The following is a 19,948-nucleotide window of genomic DNA, read 5'->3' on the forward strand; positions in this document are numbered from 1 at the left end:
CCACTGAAATTTGAAAGGAAATTTGGGATAATGAAAATAAATTTCAAAGAGAATTCCAGTCCAGGTGGTATTTAGTCAATTTTATTTATGATCCCATAAAAAGTAAAGCCACAGCTTTTGTCTTAAAAATACACAATATTTCGATATACACCATATAGCCAATCATTGGGCTAGGATTAAATTGGAATGGAGCTATTATACTCTACCCATGAGAACACAGAGGATGGGACCAACAAAATGGAAATAAATGGCAAACTCTTGATGTTAACACATGTGTTGTACTGAAACAACAAGGATTTATTTATGAGAGTAAAACCATCAAAGCCCAAGGCATTTGTCTTGACACTGAACAAAATCTTTGTCATTTTGAAATACATCCCAATGAAATCACTGAAACTATACTTGCGTATATTGGGAAAAGATGTGTTTATATGAGAACCCTTTGTGATTTTATATTCATAGATAAAATTACTGTAGATACAAGTAATCACTCAAATATTTGTATCTGTAACTTCACTAAAACTATAGGATGCAACTTAAATTATTCAGCTCCTGTTACATCTTATCAATTGTTACAATATAATTATATATTGAGTCAAGATCTATTATCTACACCCATCAGACTGAATCTTACATTGTTGGGAAACTCTTCTTGGATGGTCACCAATAGCAACAGGATTTTTTAATTTCATGCTTCAGCCAGTCGTGATTTTACTAACTCTTAACTTTAATATGTCTATTGCTTATAATTATATTGTATATAAAGGCTTGGCACATGAGAACAAATAACCCAACTTCAACCACCCAAAACATACAAATTAATGCATAATGAACAGCAATGCTTCACTGTTTACTTACCATAGATCTGTAAGTGCATAAATTATGAATATACTATTTATGGCACAGAAGCAAGAGCTGACCGTACCGCTACTCTGTGAGAATAAGATGAATTGACTATGATCGTGGGGTGGACTGTGACAGTGTGCTCCCACCACCAACACCTGACCTTTATTTCCCATAACCCTGCTCAAGTGATAACCACCAGTGGCAGCCATCATGGATAAGTCTGGTGGCAATGGCTGCATTCAGCTCAAAGTGGATTCGGGGGAGACAACAACACAATAGCCAAGGGCTAATTTGAGCAATACACTCACTTACAACCACAGTGCTTGTCAGTGTTTCACTCAAGCCAAATTTGGAAGAAACTGACATCTGTAGCTCGTATGCAAATATGAGTCAATCATCTTACTCCACAAACAGTTGACAGCCCAGGGCCTGTTAAGTCTGAGAAAAAGTTTAGAACATAAGGAGGTCGTTTTTGAACCTCATGGCTCAGCAAGAGGGTCTTCCTGACAGTTTTGTCTGACCCTGTCCTCTATGCAGTACTCGTGTACCTTGCCAATGAATCTTGTTAGACCACTCTCGCACTTACCATTGAACTTTGTTAACTCACTGTTTTACATCAATAATATATATTGCTGCTTTTCTCTTGTGAGTGAAGTGCATGACTCCATCTGTGACATTGAAAAACTGTAGAAGGAAACCCAGAACTCTGTTCACATTTGGTGCAAAGAAAGGAATTTGAGTGAAAGAGACTTTAGGGCAAGCTTTCATCCTGATGAAATGGGTCAACCTGCAGATTTAGGACACTGAAGTTCTAGGTAAAAAAATCCCACTTGTGAAATCCGTAGATAGCAGACTGTGTGTGGTCCAATATTCTGTTATATTCTTTAAGAAGCAAAAAAGTCCCTGAAAAGTGCTGTGCTTCTGACCAGCAGGAAGGAGTGAGGAGGTCAGTGGGGGACTGGCTGAAGCCTGGCTACTGCACAGAGAGGGGCCAGGGGAGGCTGGAGGTGCCCAGGATTGCTATTGGCAAGCAGGGAGTTGAGCACTGCTGCAAGAAGAGGACACATTCCAGCTACTCAATGGTTTCCTCACAATAAAAGAAGAAAGAAGACATTAAATTCGTGTCATTTGGCAAAACAGATACTATTACATCCTACCTTTCACCTTCCATCTCTTCATTTCTTCCTGAACAACAAGGTCTTTGTTTTTTGATTCACTGTTTGTGAGGAGGTAGCAAAGGTCACTGAGCAAAGAATTTGGTCTAGTTTTCCCAGATTTTGGGACTGAATTCAGGTCAGTGTTTAATTATGGCATTTTGAAGCTGGCTTTTGTTGCTAATCAGAGCATGGTAAATGGACTATGCATATACATGAATAACATCTGCATATATGTGTGCATATATATCTAATTCATGACAGATTACCCTTAAGAAGAAAGACACATTACACAAACAGTCTATGTACATACACATGTATAAATATATATAAAATAAATGGCTTCTGTTTGATTAAGTTCTCAGCTTGAAAATAATGTATTATTTCAAAAAGAGAGTTACTTATGAAAGACTCATGACAATACTTCAACCTCTGTTGTCAGAACATACAATATTTGCTTGTGCCCCAGATAGCCCTGAACACCTAATTAGGTTAATATTTCCTTTTTGTTCAGTATCGTAATCTTTCTACTAGAAGTGAAGAGGTATTCTATCTCTAAGGCAACTGGTCTTATCAAAGAAGGGGAAATAGGCATTTATTACTGACTAGATTTCAAAACTGCCTTCATCAGCAAGTTAAGCTGTGTATATTATGAATTGAGTGAATAGTAATTAAAAGGCTGCATTTTCATCCTGGAAGAAATTCTGGAATTTTGAAAACATTTTAGTTCGCAACAAAAACTGTGACAGAATTCCTCATGGAAGGAAAATTTCTTTAAGGGGAAAAAAGAGCTATATGCATTCTGGTTTAGCTTTTCTAAATATTAAACAAAACCTGACCCAGATGAGACACAGTAGTCTGCCTCTAGCTGGGATAAAGGCCTAGCAAAGTATTGAAGAAGAAACAAGAATGTTTATATTCTTAAGAACACTGTTTCATGATATTACAGCTGAGGTTCCTTTGTATTGGTTCATACCACAGGGACACCAGGTTTAATATTCAACTTCCAACACCCGGCATCTGCTGCTTTAGAGAAAGAGGAACAAATATAATTCTCCTAATTATCTGAATCATTATTCTTCTTACTTCATAAACTACGTCTGCCTCCTGGGTCTGTTTTATACTGATCTCAGTTTCTGCCAGTTGTCTGCAAATCATTAGCAAAATCTTGTCCTTTTCTTCAGGCCTTGTTCCTTCTCTTTCTTTGAGAACCAAACATAACAGGTGAGCATAGTTGATGCTGCAGCCATGCCAGATTTATATGTATTCATCAACAAACACATGGATGTCTGCCAATAATGCTTAGATATTTCTTTAAAACTCTGCCTTTCACACCTCTCAAAAGTCTTATATTTTTCTACTTATTGCTTCATTTGCTTACAAGTTTCAGACTCTAGGCATTAACTCTGTGCTGCATTGTAGAATATACTAATTCTAGAATATCCTTATTAATGGAAAGCACCTACATTGCTATCCATAGACATATCTTAAGTTTTTAGTTTTCCTTTAATATAAGTGCTAGCATACATCATATATTTTACTACTTTATTGCCACTACCACTGCTGCAGCATTACTTGCCTAATCACCCAATAGGACTACGCAGCTTCTGGGTAGTATTCTGTGTGCTTTCTGTCTGCTGAAGCAACACCTGGTACACTTATGAGTGTCATAAAAGCATTTGTGGTAGTATACAACAATGTGTTTATGTCCTCGGACTGTACTTAAGGTTGACCATGAAAAGCTTCCAAGAAAAACAGATTTTGAATGGAAGCTTTTGGAGCAAGGACTGGCTCTTAATCTGAGTTTGTGCAGTGTCTGGTATAGTATAACTTTTTTTCTGCCAATCCAAAGGTCCTGCTGTACTAAACATGACTGATAGTGACTTGAATCTACAAAAAAAAAAAAAAAAAAGTAGTCAACCACAAAATTTAAAATATTACTTTTGCATTGTGTTGATCAATCTGTTATTAAGCACTTAGACACTAGGTTCTCTTTATGTATACCTTTAATCCTCTGTCATGCACCCTGAAAAGTGATATAGGTTAGGAATACTTTCTGGATGAAAAATAGGACATTAGCCATGCCTAATGTAAATGAATTAAATGATATTTTAAATTAAAAAATCTCAATGCATCTTAGAATCTCAAACACATTGTAAGAACTGGAAGGGGGTTTAGTAGGTAAAATTATTAACATTAAGAATTTTCAACAATACCATTGAGATTATAAAGGGGAAAGTGAATTTTTTTAAAAAACCTACAGAAAGGCATCAGGAAATCAAAAAGCATTTGGCAAAACAAGCAGAGCAGGAATACCGACTAATTTAAAATTTGGAAACTAAACACTGAACACTAATAAGTACATGCTGCGCCTATTTTGAATTGCCAGAGAATCAAAATATTTTTCAGATTAGGTATTTTTCCCTGAAAGAAGTATAAAATTTTAGGTACAAAGCCTTTATGATTAATATATGGTGAAAAGAATGCCTTAATTTAAATATCAAATTGTCATAATCTGCAGTGTTTTTGAATTACACTGTGGATATTGCTATTGATGAAAAAATACAATGCTTACAGTGGCTGCTCACATGGCTGATCTAACTATTATAGCTAATTCTTCTAATGGTCTTGTTACTAGTAGCAATAGAAGCAGTTTAGACTTCTCATAGACTTCCATTGACTGCTGAATAAAGTTAAAAGGAATCCTTTTTGTAAATTTTTATCAGACTGCCTATCAGATGGGCACATTTAGTAAAAATTTCAAATTCCTCACCAGAATGAAAAATCATACCTGTTCAGCAAGTCTCCTGGAAAGAAACAAGAGAGGCATGTTTCATTCTTTCCAATAAGATCCAACAGGGCAGTAGCAGGCCCTCATCCCAGTCCATGCCAGACACAGACTTTCCAGGCAGAGGTCACTGCACTGCCTCACCACCTTTCTTCCCCAACAGGACACAGTAAGCAGAGTGTGTGGCCACACGGGATTCTGCAGCAATCACACAGCCTCCTCCCAACAGCATCTGGCTTGCGTACTCTGCAAATCATATAAAATACAAATTATTTTAGTCTGCCAAGAGTTGAATTCAATTCTGCATTGGATTTGCTGAATTTAATTAGTTTTTTAAAGTGTTACAGACCCTTCCTTCTTCAGACAGGTCGTTTTGCCCTTGAGATATCAGCACTGCTGGTACTTTAGTACCTATTCTGGCCATTTTATGTAAACAGACTTATATACTTCAATCAGAACTGTGTCATAATTAATGTGCTTTATGTTTCAATATCTGTGAAAAAACAGTGCTTTGTTGGGTAACATCCTGAAGCAGATTTTAAATGGATTTACGTACGTAATGGTTGAGAAAGGCAAGCACTGGAATCATCAGGAAGTAAAAAAAAAAAATAAAAAAAATATATGTTTAACTTTTTAATTGTGAATTGAGTTGTGAAATCTTCTGGAAAACCTATTGAACAAATAACTATCTTTTAACTAAAGTATGTGGGCATTATAATCTAGAAATTTCCCTACAAATTTTATTGGAAGTATTTTTTCTGAATGTCTATACGTGGTGTCCAAAAGATAAAAAGGACTTTTTTCCCCCATCACCTTTCTAAATGAACAATGACAACTCAGAGTAGCATTTTCAGTTGTTACCTCAGTATTTGGTACTGATGGCGTTTCTGTTGCCTCCAGTCACTGTAAAGGTTTGCTCCTTGAGTTGTGTAAGTAGGTGAACCTCCTCTGCAGTCAAAGCAGCTACAGATATTTTTATATCAGCTGAGGAGGTTCAGGTCACAAATGACAGAGTCTTTCTTCTTCATTCCAGCCTTTGTCTTAATGATACGAGCTACTTCCAACACTACTTAAAAATTACTGTTACAGTTCCAGGACTCAGCTTTATTCTGCTCTGGATAACAGATAACAGGATACAACACATAAGAGCTTTGACAAAGACTTATCTTGCAATTAACATCACAGAAAGTAGGTCCTCTTATTGGTCATACCATTCCAAACCTTACATTTTTTAAATTATTTAAGTATTTTCATAAATAATGTAGTGAGACTAGAAATTCTGCTGTATAACTGTGCTGGAAACATTGGGTGAAACATGCAAAATTGATTTACAGAGTATAGCAAAGATTTTGCTCATGAATGCTTTTGCTCCTCGGAGAATGAAAAGGAGAGAAAAACCTGGTTCATTAAGATGTCTTACAACTAAAAGCAGAAACATCTGCTAAAATCATGAGCAACCTAATGGCTAGACACAGCAACAGAAATGAAGAATTAGATGTGCATTTCACTTTGCCTTAAGTTTCACAGACTTATAGGAAGGATACCGTTTAAAATACTATTGTTAAATGCATGCCTTTTAGAGGTCATGACAGATTACTATAATCATGGCTGAAATGGTACATAGAATTTTAGATGAAATTTCAGCAGGCACATATGTGATTCTGTACAAGCCCATTTGATCCTATAACTTGAACTTAATGGGTTTTACTCTTCTGCTTTTGTTGCTCCTGGATTACAACACCACATCAGTGTGATTACTTAATGACTGTGGAGTCTGTTCAAATGAATCTATTTCGTATAGATTCTTCAATACCTTAAGGAATTATCTAGGGAAACAGAACCTCATGTGAGCACACTGAGCAGGAAATAGATAGGAGAAAGAAAAATTGCACAATAGTTAAAAAGCTTGTTTTCTTTCTAGAAAGTATTTGCTATTTTTGAGTAATTTTAATTACAGTTTTGTAATTTGTAATAGGCTTTTATTCGCAGATTATTGAGCTACAGCTGACTCAGCCTTTGCCTTATCATAAATTCCCAAACTCAGAAAGCTTTCACACCACATGCACCCCCCCACCCCCACAAAAATAAAGGGGAGGGGGGAATAAAGGAAAAGTTTTTGCTTACACATAAGACCAATTAGCTTTTTAAGAACTTTCAAAATAGCTAGGTCAGAACAGAAATAACAAGACTGTACATATTTTTTCTATTGTAACCATGCAAAGGAGGTTCCTGCTCTTAGGCTTAGTCTCAGTTAACTCAGTGTCTAAATTACAGAAAATCTCTTGAAAACTCTTATTATTACATATGATGTTTTACTTTCTACCATCTCTGTAACTTGATGATCTCAGAGTCAATTCAAACAACTGACAACTCTACCTTTCAACTCTGTTTCACACCCTCCAGGGCAAGTGCTGTTCCCTTCCAGCATGATCAGCTGGATGCAAAGGAAGTCATCAATGTGTCACAGAATTAATTATACTCAAATACTCTTTTTTACAGAAATGTAAAGAAACTGTGACCAAACAAATCAACTCTACAGTTCATCATTTCATCACATCATTGTACTAATATTTGAAAATTCTTCCCCACTCCAACTTAACTGAGCTCTTCAGTGTACAAGTTGAGCTTCTCTGCAGCTGCGGTTAAAATTTCACCATAATGCTGTCTTAATCCCAGTTATGCTCCGTACATGGCCATATGATATATCCCATGCAATAGTTTAAGGATTATTCCAATTTATACTGGCATCAATGACCACCTGCAATGAAATGCAGCTGCGGCTCAGCCTACAAAGCAAGTATTGTGACTATATATTTTTCTCTAGTCAATTCTCTTTACCTCTCCTGAACTAAGGGAAATTTAGAGGGATTTCAGTCTTGGCACCAATTTTACTGTGAGGAAAACACCCTTTCTTCATGATGAGGCAATTAAAGCAATGTGGTAGCCAGACTGTTCTAGCAATGTGCTCCCAGCACTCTGTGCTATTCCAGAGGTGTTAATGGAGACAAGACTGTGCTTTGAAAGAATTATTTACCTAGGTAGTTCTTTAAGAAGCAAAGAAAAAAGTTGATAAAGTAATATAAATCTGTTTTTTATCATAAGTATGTGACAAGTGTCTCAAACATAAGATAAAAGTAACCAAGGACAAGTATTTAACATAATATTGAAAGAGTTTTTAAAAAGATGCATGTAAACATAAGACAAAACGGTGAACTTATTATGAGGTACATAGTCAAAAGTGAAAATAAATTTTCTATTAAAGATGCAAACTGTGAAAGTTTCAGTTTAAACAGTTCTCCCCTGTCAAGAGAAAAACAAACAAGAATGCAAAATTAATTAAAAAATATAAATAAATAAGTACTTGAGTGAGCTGAACAGAGAAAACAGGTAGCATTTAAACAAATACAAAGTAGTTGCCAAATTAGGAGACAGCTGGTGCTGCCACACACCATAAAGCAGTGATCCCTACTTACAGACCCAAGACGTGCAGATCTTTACAGCTCTGCCCTGGGACTGGGGCTCTGCTGTGTCCTCTTGTATTGGGCCCAGGAGTCCACCAGGGCTAGCGGGAAGGGCAGGGCAGCTACCACATGATAGAAACTTGCAGTAATAGATGAAGTTCTGTGCACCCATGAATGAAGTACTAAAAGAACCAAGAAATAAACCAGGTACAGTCCCATATGGTGGCCCTGCATCAAGTCTTTACTGAGGTTCTGTTCTGACCCAGAATGTTTTTCTCCTTATGTTTTGGTAGTATGAACAAACCCAAGTGACTTAGGCCAGCCATACAGGTAACTCCCCCTCCACTTCCAGTTCAGCTGCAACAGCTAGTGTGTGGTGGGAGAGAGGAACCATAACTGTGTAGCTTTCCTTTTTCTTGCTGATTTGTTCTTCAGCATGAGTGGGTGAAAAAGAAGAGGTCTGGGAGGTGCAGCTCTTTCCTTGCCCATGAACTGTGACAGCAAAAGCTTATGCAAAAAATAAGGTATATTCCCCTTGTCCCCATGTGTATGTGTTAGACTTAAAACCAATAGTTTTCTTGGGGAGGCTGAGTCACTAAATAAAAATGGAATAGAACAGGTTGCAAAAATGTTGTCCTCTGAAGGATGTAGGTGCTGAATATCTGGGTATTTTCTTTTTTAATGAGAGGAGAACAGTGATACTACTTACGTAGCTAGCTCAGTAACAGGAATAGGAATAGGCTGTTGCTTACGTGATCAGCAGCAATAAACTGTGCCGGTCAACTCTTTAAATTACAAGGTGAAAGTAATCATTGCAGAACACATTATTAGTCACATTTTATGCAGCTCTGGAACTAAGAATGGTACTTTGCAGTGAAAAAAACCCAACAGTGAACACAAACAGAAGAGTCAAGTTAAAAAGAAAAGTAAATCCTCACTATTATCAAGGGGGTGTGTGGTTTTCTTAGGTTTGGGGTGAGTTTTTTGATATATCTGTCTTTCAAATGCCATAACTGAAGTCTCAGCTCTCCTTGACTCTTCACTCACTTGTTCTGACACAATCCATGCTGTCCTGACCCCTAACAGCTGCTTTCCTTTGTTACTTTCTGAGGTCCCCCTCAGTGTGGGTGAAAGTTTTTGGAAGACCCTCAAAAAAGTGTTTTTTTCTGTGGACTTTGTTTTACAAGGTTGACTGCAAAGGAAACATCTTGTTCCTGTGCACATTTTGTGCAAAGCTCTAACCTTGACAGAACAAGGGCATTTTCAAACACAGAAGAATTGCATTCAATTTTTTGTGTGTGTGTATTAGGTATACATAGGCTTGTTTTACAGCAGCCATACATGGGGGTTTTCAGGAGTACCTTTGTTGTTATTTTATTTCTTAAACAAATTAATTCATTGTAATAAATATAAAAGAATATTTACTTTTCATTCAATTTATTTTGTTTAAATAGAATCATAGATTTATAGTATCACGGATTTATAGAATGGTTGGGGTTGAAAGAGATCTTCAAAGATGATGGGCAGGGACACTTTTCACTGATCATGTTGCTCAAAGTGCAGTCCAACCTGACCTTGAACACTTCCTATGATCTACAACTTCTCTGGGCAACCTGTTCCAGTGTCTCACCATTCTCAACATAAAAAAAAATTTCTTCTTTATGTCCTCTTTCTTTCCTCTTTTAGTTTAAAACAGTTGCATTTTGTCCTGTCACTACAGGCATTGGTATATCTTTCTGATGAGCCCCCTTTATATATTGAAAGTCCACAGTAGTGTGTTCCTGAAGCTTTCTCTTCTCCAGGCTGAACAACTCCCACTGTCTAAACCTTTCTTGTTCTGGGGACTTCAGAGCTGGATGCAGTACTCCAGGTGGGGTCTCACCAGAGTGGAGTAGAGTGGGAGAATTACCTTCCTCAGCCTGATTGCCACGTTTTTTTTATGGGCTCTGGGTTGCAAATGCACTTTGCGAGCTCATACCAAATTTTTTGTCCCACAGTATCCCAAGGTCCTTCTCCGCAGAGCTGCTCTGAATGCATTCATCCCACAGTCAGTACTGATACTGAGGATTGCCTTGACTCGGGTGCAGGATGTTGTATGTGGCCTTGCTGAGCTTCATGACGCTCACATAGGCCCAACCCTTAAGCCTATAAGGCCCCTCTGGATGGCAACTCTTCCCACTAATGTATCAACTGCACCACTCAGTGGGGTGTCATCCACAAATTTGCTGAGGGTGCACTCAGTCCCACTATCTATGTGATTAATGAAGATATTAAATAGTACTGGTCCCAATATGGACCCTTGAAGGACACCAGTTGTTATTGGTTTCCATTTGGACATTTCTCCAGTCTTCTTTGCAGTGTTATGAGACATATAGATTCCTTCTCCAGATAATCCTTCTGATTCTCCAAAGTAACATAATGTTGACCTTCTACAGTTATTGTTATGTACCAATGTTAATTTTCCAGTTAGGGAATCTTCATTCAATGTCAAGATATGTTAGTCTAAAACATAAACCCCCTACCTTTTGCATACTAAAAGTAGAAGGTAAAGGAGTGTATGTAGCTTAGGTTTGTAAAATGTTTGGGAAAAGCTTCTGTGTCACTACCACATCAATACTGACGAAAACATATTTCAGTTGGAATATAATTTGTTTCTTTAGACTGCTGAAAAGTTAACAGCGAACATCAGTTTACTTTGTAATGCCAAACGAAGACAGGAAGCCCCAGAAGGTGAAGGTAATTACAGAATTTTAAGTTGGCTTCAGCTACAATGTGTACTTCTGAAAAAAATAAAAAGGAAAACCAAGTTTTTTTGTCTTGGACAAAAATAATAATGTATTTGAGTTAAGAACCACTGTATTGCAAAGTCCAACGTCTTCACAATTCCCATCAGGCTTCTATATGATATGACAAACATCTTTGTTCCTAATTTTTACTGAAGAGTTCTGTGTGGCATTGCTATGAGTCACCAACTTTATCATAGTCCTATACCCAAAGCTGATAAGGATTCATCTGTTTTGGAATGAGTTTGGCAATAGCATAATACTACTTCTGAGTCTCAGGAATGTCAGTTTACCTGAAAATGATAGTCAAAACCTTTGCTCCATTGAACATACAAGTGTTATGGTGCTGCTTTGGAAAAATAACGAGTCTGGTAATTTTTCAATTTTTTAAGAGGACGTTTAGAGAATGTGCAAGGTCATCAATGGTAAAAATCACTGAATCAGGCTGGTTTGGGCATTTGGAAGTTTTAAATCCTACACCAAAGTATTCCTGGCCACTGTGAAGAAAACTTATTTTCAGTCATGAATCTTTGATCAGAAAACTTAATATGGGTAGCTGACAGATTGGCAAACTGAATCTCAAAAAAAGAAGGCTTTTTTAAATGTAATGGGAATTCAGTTTCCTGTCAAGTCAGAGAAATAACTCACAGTGCATTAAAGCTAAACCTGTGCATGTCCCTGCAGGATTTGGGCCTAATGTTATGAGAGAAGGATGAGATAGTAAAATATTAAGGAGCTCTGCTTCCCCCTCTGACATGCTGTAAAGTTTCTGTTTTGCTCAAAAAACAGGGAAGCGCCTGGAGAATGTGATTCTGTGTTTTATTAATGTACAAGCTGAGCTCACAGCAATTTAGGAGAAGGTGGAAAATAGCATAATTCTCAACATTTTGACAGGACTTGTTTAGCTCATTTCTTCACATTTTGAAAAGGAAAATCATGCTTTCATTTTGAAATTGCCTTTGCCACAGTTTCCATGACTGACATCTACTTCCAATGTTCCTGTATATGTTTAGCAGTACTGTAGCAGAGCTATGTCTGCGTGGTTTGATTTCCCTGAATATCCAGGTCTTAAAAGCTATCTAGCTGAGGCTATCCCAGGTCTGCATACAGCTGAACTAGCAATTATTCATGCTTTACTTTTTAAAAAAAATATCTATAATTCACTGTTACAGTTTAACTGCCCTAATTTTAGCATCTTAAATATGCTTCCAATATACAGGAATGTAAATAATGTAGTTATAAAAGACCATGGTAATGAGTCAAATTGCTTCACAGTATTGTGACTTTTTATTTTATTGGTCTATTCTTCTGTTAACATAAAAAAAATAAGAGTTCCCTCCATACAGTGTAGGTGTATTTATAATTATAAGCAAGACCACTTGTACCACAAAATATTATTCTGCCATGAAATGAAAATAATTTTCAGGGCACTCAGTTAATGTTACTGCACTGAAGGAAACAATCCTTCATATTATATTTAACTCGTCACAGTATCCTTTAAAAGTACTTGCAAATTTCAGGAGCTAGTAATGGAAAAATATCAGTTCTCTGCTTCCTTAGAGCCAGTTCATGCTCTTGAGTCTCATATTCAGATTTCTTCATGGTGGAAGGACTGGTTAACATAATCTGCACAAATGATTAAAGGAATAATGATTTCAAGTGATCAGGAGCTGGGATTTCTGATCCATGGGAAACTTTAACCCATCAATGTCTTTGATCTGACACTTTCTTCTATTCTTCTGATGACCATGAAGCTAAGACATCAATTAACTACCTTCAGAGTTTGCTTTACCTTGACAAATTTTATTATTCATGCATGTGACACATTGGTACTTTTGCACAAATAAGGAGGAGCAAAGTATGTAAAAGACAAGGAAAAAAAGACAAAGATTTTAGAAAATAAAATATTGGAGTGTAGTGAGTCAGAGAAGAAACAATTGAAAACTGAACAAAAACTTTTGTCTCAGAAACACACTAGAGAAACATATAGTCCATTAGTCGTACAGCTACTATTGCCAGTTAAATTTTGTTGATTTTGACTGACTGAGATATCAAATGTTGATAAAGGATAAAGAAAGCACATATGCAGGAATCACAGAATCTATGTTTGACCAGCACCTGTAGAATAGCAAATATATTATAAATTCCTATAGTTACTACTTTTGCCATCTCTGTATATCTCCACGTCCTTGCAGTCTCTGCTTCACAGATGTGAACCCCAGAAGCTGAATGACTCTCTGAGGTCAGCTCTGCAATCTTCCAGAGAATGCTGAATGCAGGCCACCTGGACCCAGGGGTAAGTGCACTACAGAGATTACATCCTCAGTGGTTGCAAATGGTCATAACTCAACTGACTTGAAGCTGTGACTTTGCCCTTACATGTTTTGATTTCTGCTACATTTAAGAAACTGCTTTGATCTGATTTTAGGAGGGCACAATGTATTAAGGAAATAACTGGTTTGGTATAATAGACTGTCAGTCCCTGGGACATTCTTCTAAACAGGACAGAGGGGGGAAATCTGATTGTTGCTGAAAACCAAGATCATAAACCAAAATGTTTTGAAAACTGGTTGAAATAAGCACTAGTCCAGTGGTCACTGTAGTATTCAGTGCAGAGAATCTAGAGTTCATCTAGCAAGCTAATCTGGCAACAATGTAAAAAGAAATACTGAAGATAAAAGATAGTTATTTTTTTAATAAGCAGAAGGTAGAAGTAGTACTGTAACAGTTGCATAAGAAATTAAATAACTCAACCTGGTATACTTTGTATTTATAAGAATAATGATTTTCTTCCAATGAAATTCCAGAAAATTATGTGTGTAAAATAACTTTTATGCTTACTGCCATAAAAATAATTCTTAAAATGCTAGGTCGTTTCACCTTAACATTATTGCAACTATTAGTTAGAAATGTATCTCAATAAATGCATTGGAAACCTCTTAAGGAATAGCCTGATGCTGCTTAAAGACTCACAAGCCTCTCTCCACAGGATGTCAGGTACCCTCCCGTTAGTAAAGAAAACAGACTAGTTTGAACCATCCATCTTAATTTCAAAGGTAACAAAACCAGATCTTTCTTGTAAGACAATAGTTGTAGGATTTGTCAAATGTGTAAAATATAAATGAGGAACTGTTAACCAAGCCTACAGTACTTCCTTTTTATTCTGTAGCATACACCTGAAATCTGTCAGTTCTAATATCCGTGTCAGTAATTATGAAGGCCTTCAAGGCTATTTGTTAGATACTATATGATACATTTTACACAATAGCAGCTTCTAAGGATATTCATATTTTGCTTCAGAAATGTAATAATTAGTTTTGCATGGTCTCATAACAGATCCTGTACAGGAGTCCCTCATTTACGCAAAGAAATAAAGAGTGAAAGCTAAAAAGAATTTCTTCTTTCCACTGCCACAGTTGAAGAAAATAGCTAGATTGAGTGCTGAGGTCTCTTCTGTGTCTGCTTAATGTTTAGAATTTCATTAAAATTTTATTGAACACTTCCTTACACTTTAAATTAAATCTAGGAAATTTATAGTGCGTTAGGTTATTTTATGCATGGCCTATATTGTGCATAAGGGGCAATACTGTCCAGTTTTAATGTTAATATAGAAGGAAAATTCTTTCATTACACATCCTTGGCAAAGGCAAAGTAAATAGCTCTGTTCACATTGCAGTCAAGGGTGGCAACACTACAGATGTAGACACATCTGAGCTACCTCTAAGCTTGAGAATCTGCATTCTGGGCAAGCTCTATTATTAAAATCTTCATTCTTTCCGTTTGATTTCCATTAACCATTTTGAAGCTGTATGGTGGACACCAGTAAGGGCAACCAAGAAAGAACGAGTGGGACTTGCTGAAGCTGAATTACAGACACTGCTTTAGATCAGTGTATTGCCTCTCTGCAAGGAACCCAAAATCACAGTGTAATGATTAATTCATTCACTTTCACCACCTCTTTTTCCTCTCTAGGCTGAGAGCTACTCTTGAACAGCAATATACATAAAAATAGGGGTGTTTCTGGTGTCATTACTTGGTTTCTGGTGGTGGCATGGATTTAAGGCTCTGCTTATTATGGGAGTTCTTTAGGTTCTGGACCAAACCCATGAATTCATGAGACTGCTGGTTTTGTTCTTTTTTGGAATCATATCTGTTGTTCTAAATGGTTTTGCTAAATACAGTATATTTTCATCCTTATCAGTCTGTCAATGAACTTGTGGGTGGTATTTTCTGTACCCATTCCCTACCTATCTTCCTTCCACTGTTCTCTTTCAGCCAATGTAATGAATTCCAAATTTTGTTTAAAAATTGAACTCATGGCTACTCAGTCAGTGGTCATGGACAATGGATCTTCAAATTCAGACAGTTTATTTCCCAGTTCTAAGAAATGCTGCTGAAACCAAGGACTATGATGAGGCATGCTCCTTCATTTAAAATAACTTATGTTGAGGTCAAGTCCTTATTGCACTGAAGTGAGACAAAACACACTTTCTCATATGGGTAGGAGGCAGTGGAGTGAGGCAAATCTTAACCCTTTTGAGTAGTAAAAATAATTTCCCAAACTCTAGCTTTGTATCATTAGACTAAAAGAAGCAAATTTTACTTTGTTACACTAATCTAAAAAAGTTAAAAAAGTAGACACGTACATGGTTCCAGTTTTCAAACGCAGATGCTTTGGTGACTTCAAAGATCCTGAGGTACTGTCAGAAATCAAATGAAAGAAAGATCACAGTTAGCATGAAAAAGTATGCTTGGATTCAGTTTGTAACACCAAAAATTATGTGGTTGATCTTAGATCACAGTCCTATGTACTTTAGGTTTTCTCTTGTAAGAGTATCCTTAAGTCATAGGAATATTATGGGAAAATACATTAATAATTCTGCTACAATGGCTATACTATTGAAGGTGCTAAAGATATGTCTGGAAATAAATGGAAATAAGGATGGAATTTTGGATGGCGTAATACAGCTACTGTGTGATATCTACCCGTATGAACACTTTTATGTTGCAGTAAATGCAGAGTAGCATTTTTCCTCTGTAAATATGTGTGAACTACTATGTCAAAATAAGGATTTAAGATCAGTTATTTTACTGTGAAATAGCTTTGTTTATCTATGTCATGATAGGTAGTTTGCTGGCCATGTCTTGAAAAATATTTTGTCTGTAATTTCTTTAGTAGGAGAAATATCCTCCATGCTCAAGTTGTCATACAGATCTCTTAGTTACACAAAACCAAGATACAGAAGAGAGAGTTGCACAGATTGTAAAAGCTGTATTTGGGAGAAAATTTTATATCTCTTAAATGAAAATTTTGCAATTATCAGAGAAAATACTCAGTCCCTACAAAGTACTCTGAAGCTAGAAAGAAGGTTCAGTTATGGGATGCAGGTGATAGAATTAAATGACCCCTTGGAAATAACCACACTTTTTCTACAAACCAAAACGTAAGCACCATTTAAATAAACTTAAACTAATCAGAAGCATATTATATAAGTCTCAAAATAAAATTTTAATTTTCTAGAATATGCACAGAGGGTAATAGCAGGAGTTTGCTGCTGCTGCTGTTTGCAGTTTTATAAATCCACAGTAACATGTTACATTAATTTTTATTTAAGGAGCAGGAGATCATTAGAAAAAAACATTTCAATTTCATTTATGATCCTCCATCAAATTGCATTACTCTTTTGCAAAGTCACCTTTCTATACGTGAACTGAAGGTGTAATTGTGCAAGTCGGTTCACTGGCAGGGTAGGAGAGGGAAAGAAAAAGGGAAGGAGGGAGGGAGGGAGAGAGAGAGATCAAGAACAAGAGATATATAAGCATAAAGGGAGAAGGGAGAGAGAGAGAATTAATTTCATTTACTAAACAGATTAAAAAGTACTCATCAACAAATTAATAAAACCAAATGTAATTAATAGCTTCAGACCTGAAATGCGATTACTTATTCCTACAAAATCTCATATGAAGTTGCACAAGAGATATTGCTAGAAGAACTTCTGTATCAGTATACAGTAAATTCTTCTTGATGAACCAACATCTACTTTAAAAGACTACAGCTTAATAGCTATGCATTTATTAATATCTTCATATATGTTTAAGGTAGTGTATTATCATAGAATCATAGAATGGTTTGGCTTGGAAGGGACCTTAAAGATAATCTAATTCCAAAGGGACAGGGACACCTTCCACTAGCAGAGATTGTTCAAAGCCCCATCTAACCCAACCCTGAACACTTCCAGGGATGAGGCATCCACAACTGCTCTGGGCAACATGTTCCAGGGTCTCACCACCCTCACAGTAAAGAATTTCATCCTAATATCTAATTTAGACCTACCTTCTTTCAGTTTAAAGCCACAGCCCCTTGTCCTATCACTACATGCCATATACACATGCTAATACTGCAGTCTTAAAAATAGCATGAAAAAAACAGCTTAAAAACCTTGACATTTGTGCAGTATGTGTTCACAGGAAAAAAATAAAATGTTAAGTAAAGATTTTATCAATGGTAGGTGAAACATTCTTGAATACTGTATTACAAGAAATAAAATATCTGTCATAAAGGGACAAATATGTTACTTTTATGTTAATCTGAAAATGCTGTATCACTATTGGCTTCATTTTCCAATGTAATCACTGCTGTTGTCTTTCTATTTTCCTGTATCTTGGCTACAAAGTAGAAACACACTTTGTTTACATATAGGCGCTTGTACAAGATCTACTGTAGTTAACACACCATGATGCTTTCCAATATTAGCCTGAATTTATAACATATAAGCCTTCCCACAATGTACACCAGAATTGAAATATCTATGACTTGACAATTAGTTGATGATGAAGGCTTTCTGAAAACAGCAAAATTTCACTCATTTATAAAGTCATTCTTCAGAGCTGTTTAATATGGATCTAAGAGTGTCAATTTAACATTGTACCTAGCATGCTCATTTGCTGAAATTTTCAATGAAAAATTATTTTAAACAATAACTGTATTTTCTTTAGGTATCAAGAATATATCTTCAGGAAATTCAGTTCCACAGTGGAACACTTTTAACATTTGTAACTATGATATTAAATGATCTGAATTCGGAAATTCTAAAGGTACTACAATACCCACCATATGTATCAGCCCATTTGCTGAAAAAATAGTTTAACTGAGATAAGGGGCCTGCAGAAGAGTAATTTTTTGCTCGTCTTATGATTTAGCATATGCCATATGTTAAACATATAACAACATTTATAACCTAAAACTCATCATTTAACAATGCCAACATTTTTCATCAAACGAGCTTTTAAATCATTTCAAAGCATCCTAGTTCCTGAATCTAGGAGTCTCTCAGATTGTGTCCGGTTTCTATAGAGACAACATCCAGCTTTACATCGTCCTCCCATAACCTCAGAAATTATACCCAGCATGTGTGCCAGTGAGCACACAGCCTGCTGCTGTCGGCTTCCTGATCTGAATGACAGGATGCCCACAGTGACCAGAGTGGGCCATGGCATGTACCTGTCCCATGATTTAGATGCAATCTTAACGTATCAGAATGCGTAAACTTGTTATAAATTAATATTTATGTAATTTGTATTAGGAAATTATTTTTAAAAATAACAACTACAAAAAAAGAATTCTAGAGATACAAAGCTATACACTGACATGCAGAGACAACTGATGTTAATTTGGTATGTGGAATATTACCTGCACCATGCAATCTTTTCTTTTCATAAAATTATTGTGATTAGTGTCTCAAACAACAAAATATTGTCTGAGGGGGAAGAAAAAAAAAAAAAAGGAACTTTCTCAAGGATTTAATAGTGGCTAAGAAGAAAGTGCAAAAAAAACAAAAAATAGCACAAGCTGCTGTTGAACTGGTTGAATTACATTTATGGGAAACTAATATTAGCTGAAAAGAAAATTATTAGTACACTAATAGTGAATAAAGAATATGAGAAAAACAAAAATTCTACTAAAAGTATGAAAAGTGCTGGCTAAAATCTAGCATGATTAAAATTCATCAGCATTTTAATAAAATATATAGAAGTAATTTGTACATATAGAAGTATAAAGCAAAAATTTATGCTGTGCATATCCCAGGTTTGGACTTATAGTTATAAAAATACATAATTGTATGGTTAAAGTTCAGTGTTTATACAAGCACATAATTTACATGCAAAACCCCAGGGTTAAGTAGGTTTTAAAACCTTCTTACCCTACCTGCCTGACATTTGAATTCTTAACTGTGCAACCTTAATGTTATTTGAGAAGAATTAAAAAGAAAATAGAAATGTTAAGACTTGTTTCACTGCAGTGAGAAAGAGATCTTAGGCAATTAAGACTAGCAGGACTTTTTCCAAAGTGCAAGTTTGTCATCTTCTCAGTTAAAATTTTGCACTTTTATCATTTTGTATATGAATTTATGACTCAAGCATCTGTGTGATTTATATATTTGATATATATTTTATATTGTTTAGAAATTGCTTACAATGTTTGTAATAATGAGTATAACTTTTTAATTTTTTATTCAGTCCTGGGTTTGATTTAATATAATATCTGCTTGGCAATTAATGTAATGAATTTAGTGAGAGAAACTGGGACGATAGGATTCTTTTTGAGCAGACACCTGGCATACATCAGTTGCTATGGTGATTACCCAGATGTGCAAACAAGTAGAGGAAAAAATAATGATTAAATATTCCCACGGTAAAAGAAAAAAAGATTTCTAATTGATAAACAGTAAAGCAATAGGAGGCAGAGTCTGGATTTTGAAACCACAAGGAAAAATGTAAAATTACCCTACCTAAGAAGCACTAGAAGGGAACCGCAGCAATTTCAGTTTATGTTGGAGGAGTGAGTAATCTGCATCATCTAGCGGACTGAATTACCAGATGATGCCTTGCTGTGCCAGTGCCATTTCCTGCTCAGAC

Source organism: Falco biarmicus, chromosome 3 (assembly GCF_023638135.1).
Source record: "Falco biarmicus isolate bFalBia1 chromosome 3, bFalBia1.pri, whole genome shotgun sequence".
NCBI classification, from domain to species: domain Eukaryota; kingdom Metazoa; phylum Chordata; class Aves; order Falconiformes; family Falconidae; genus Falco; species Falco biarmicus.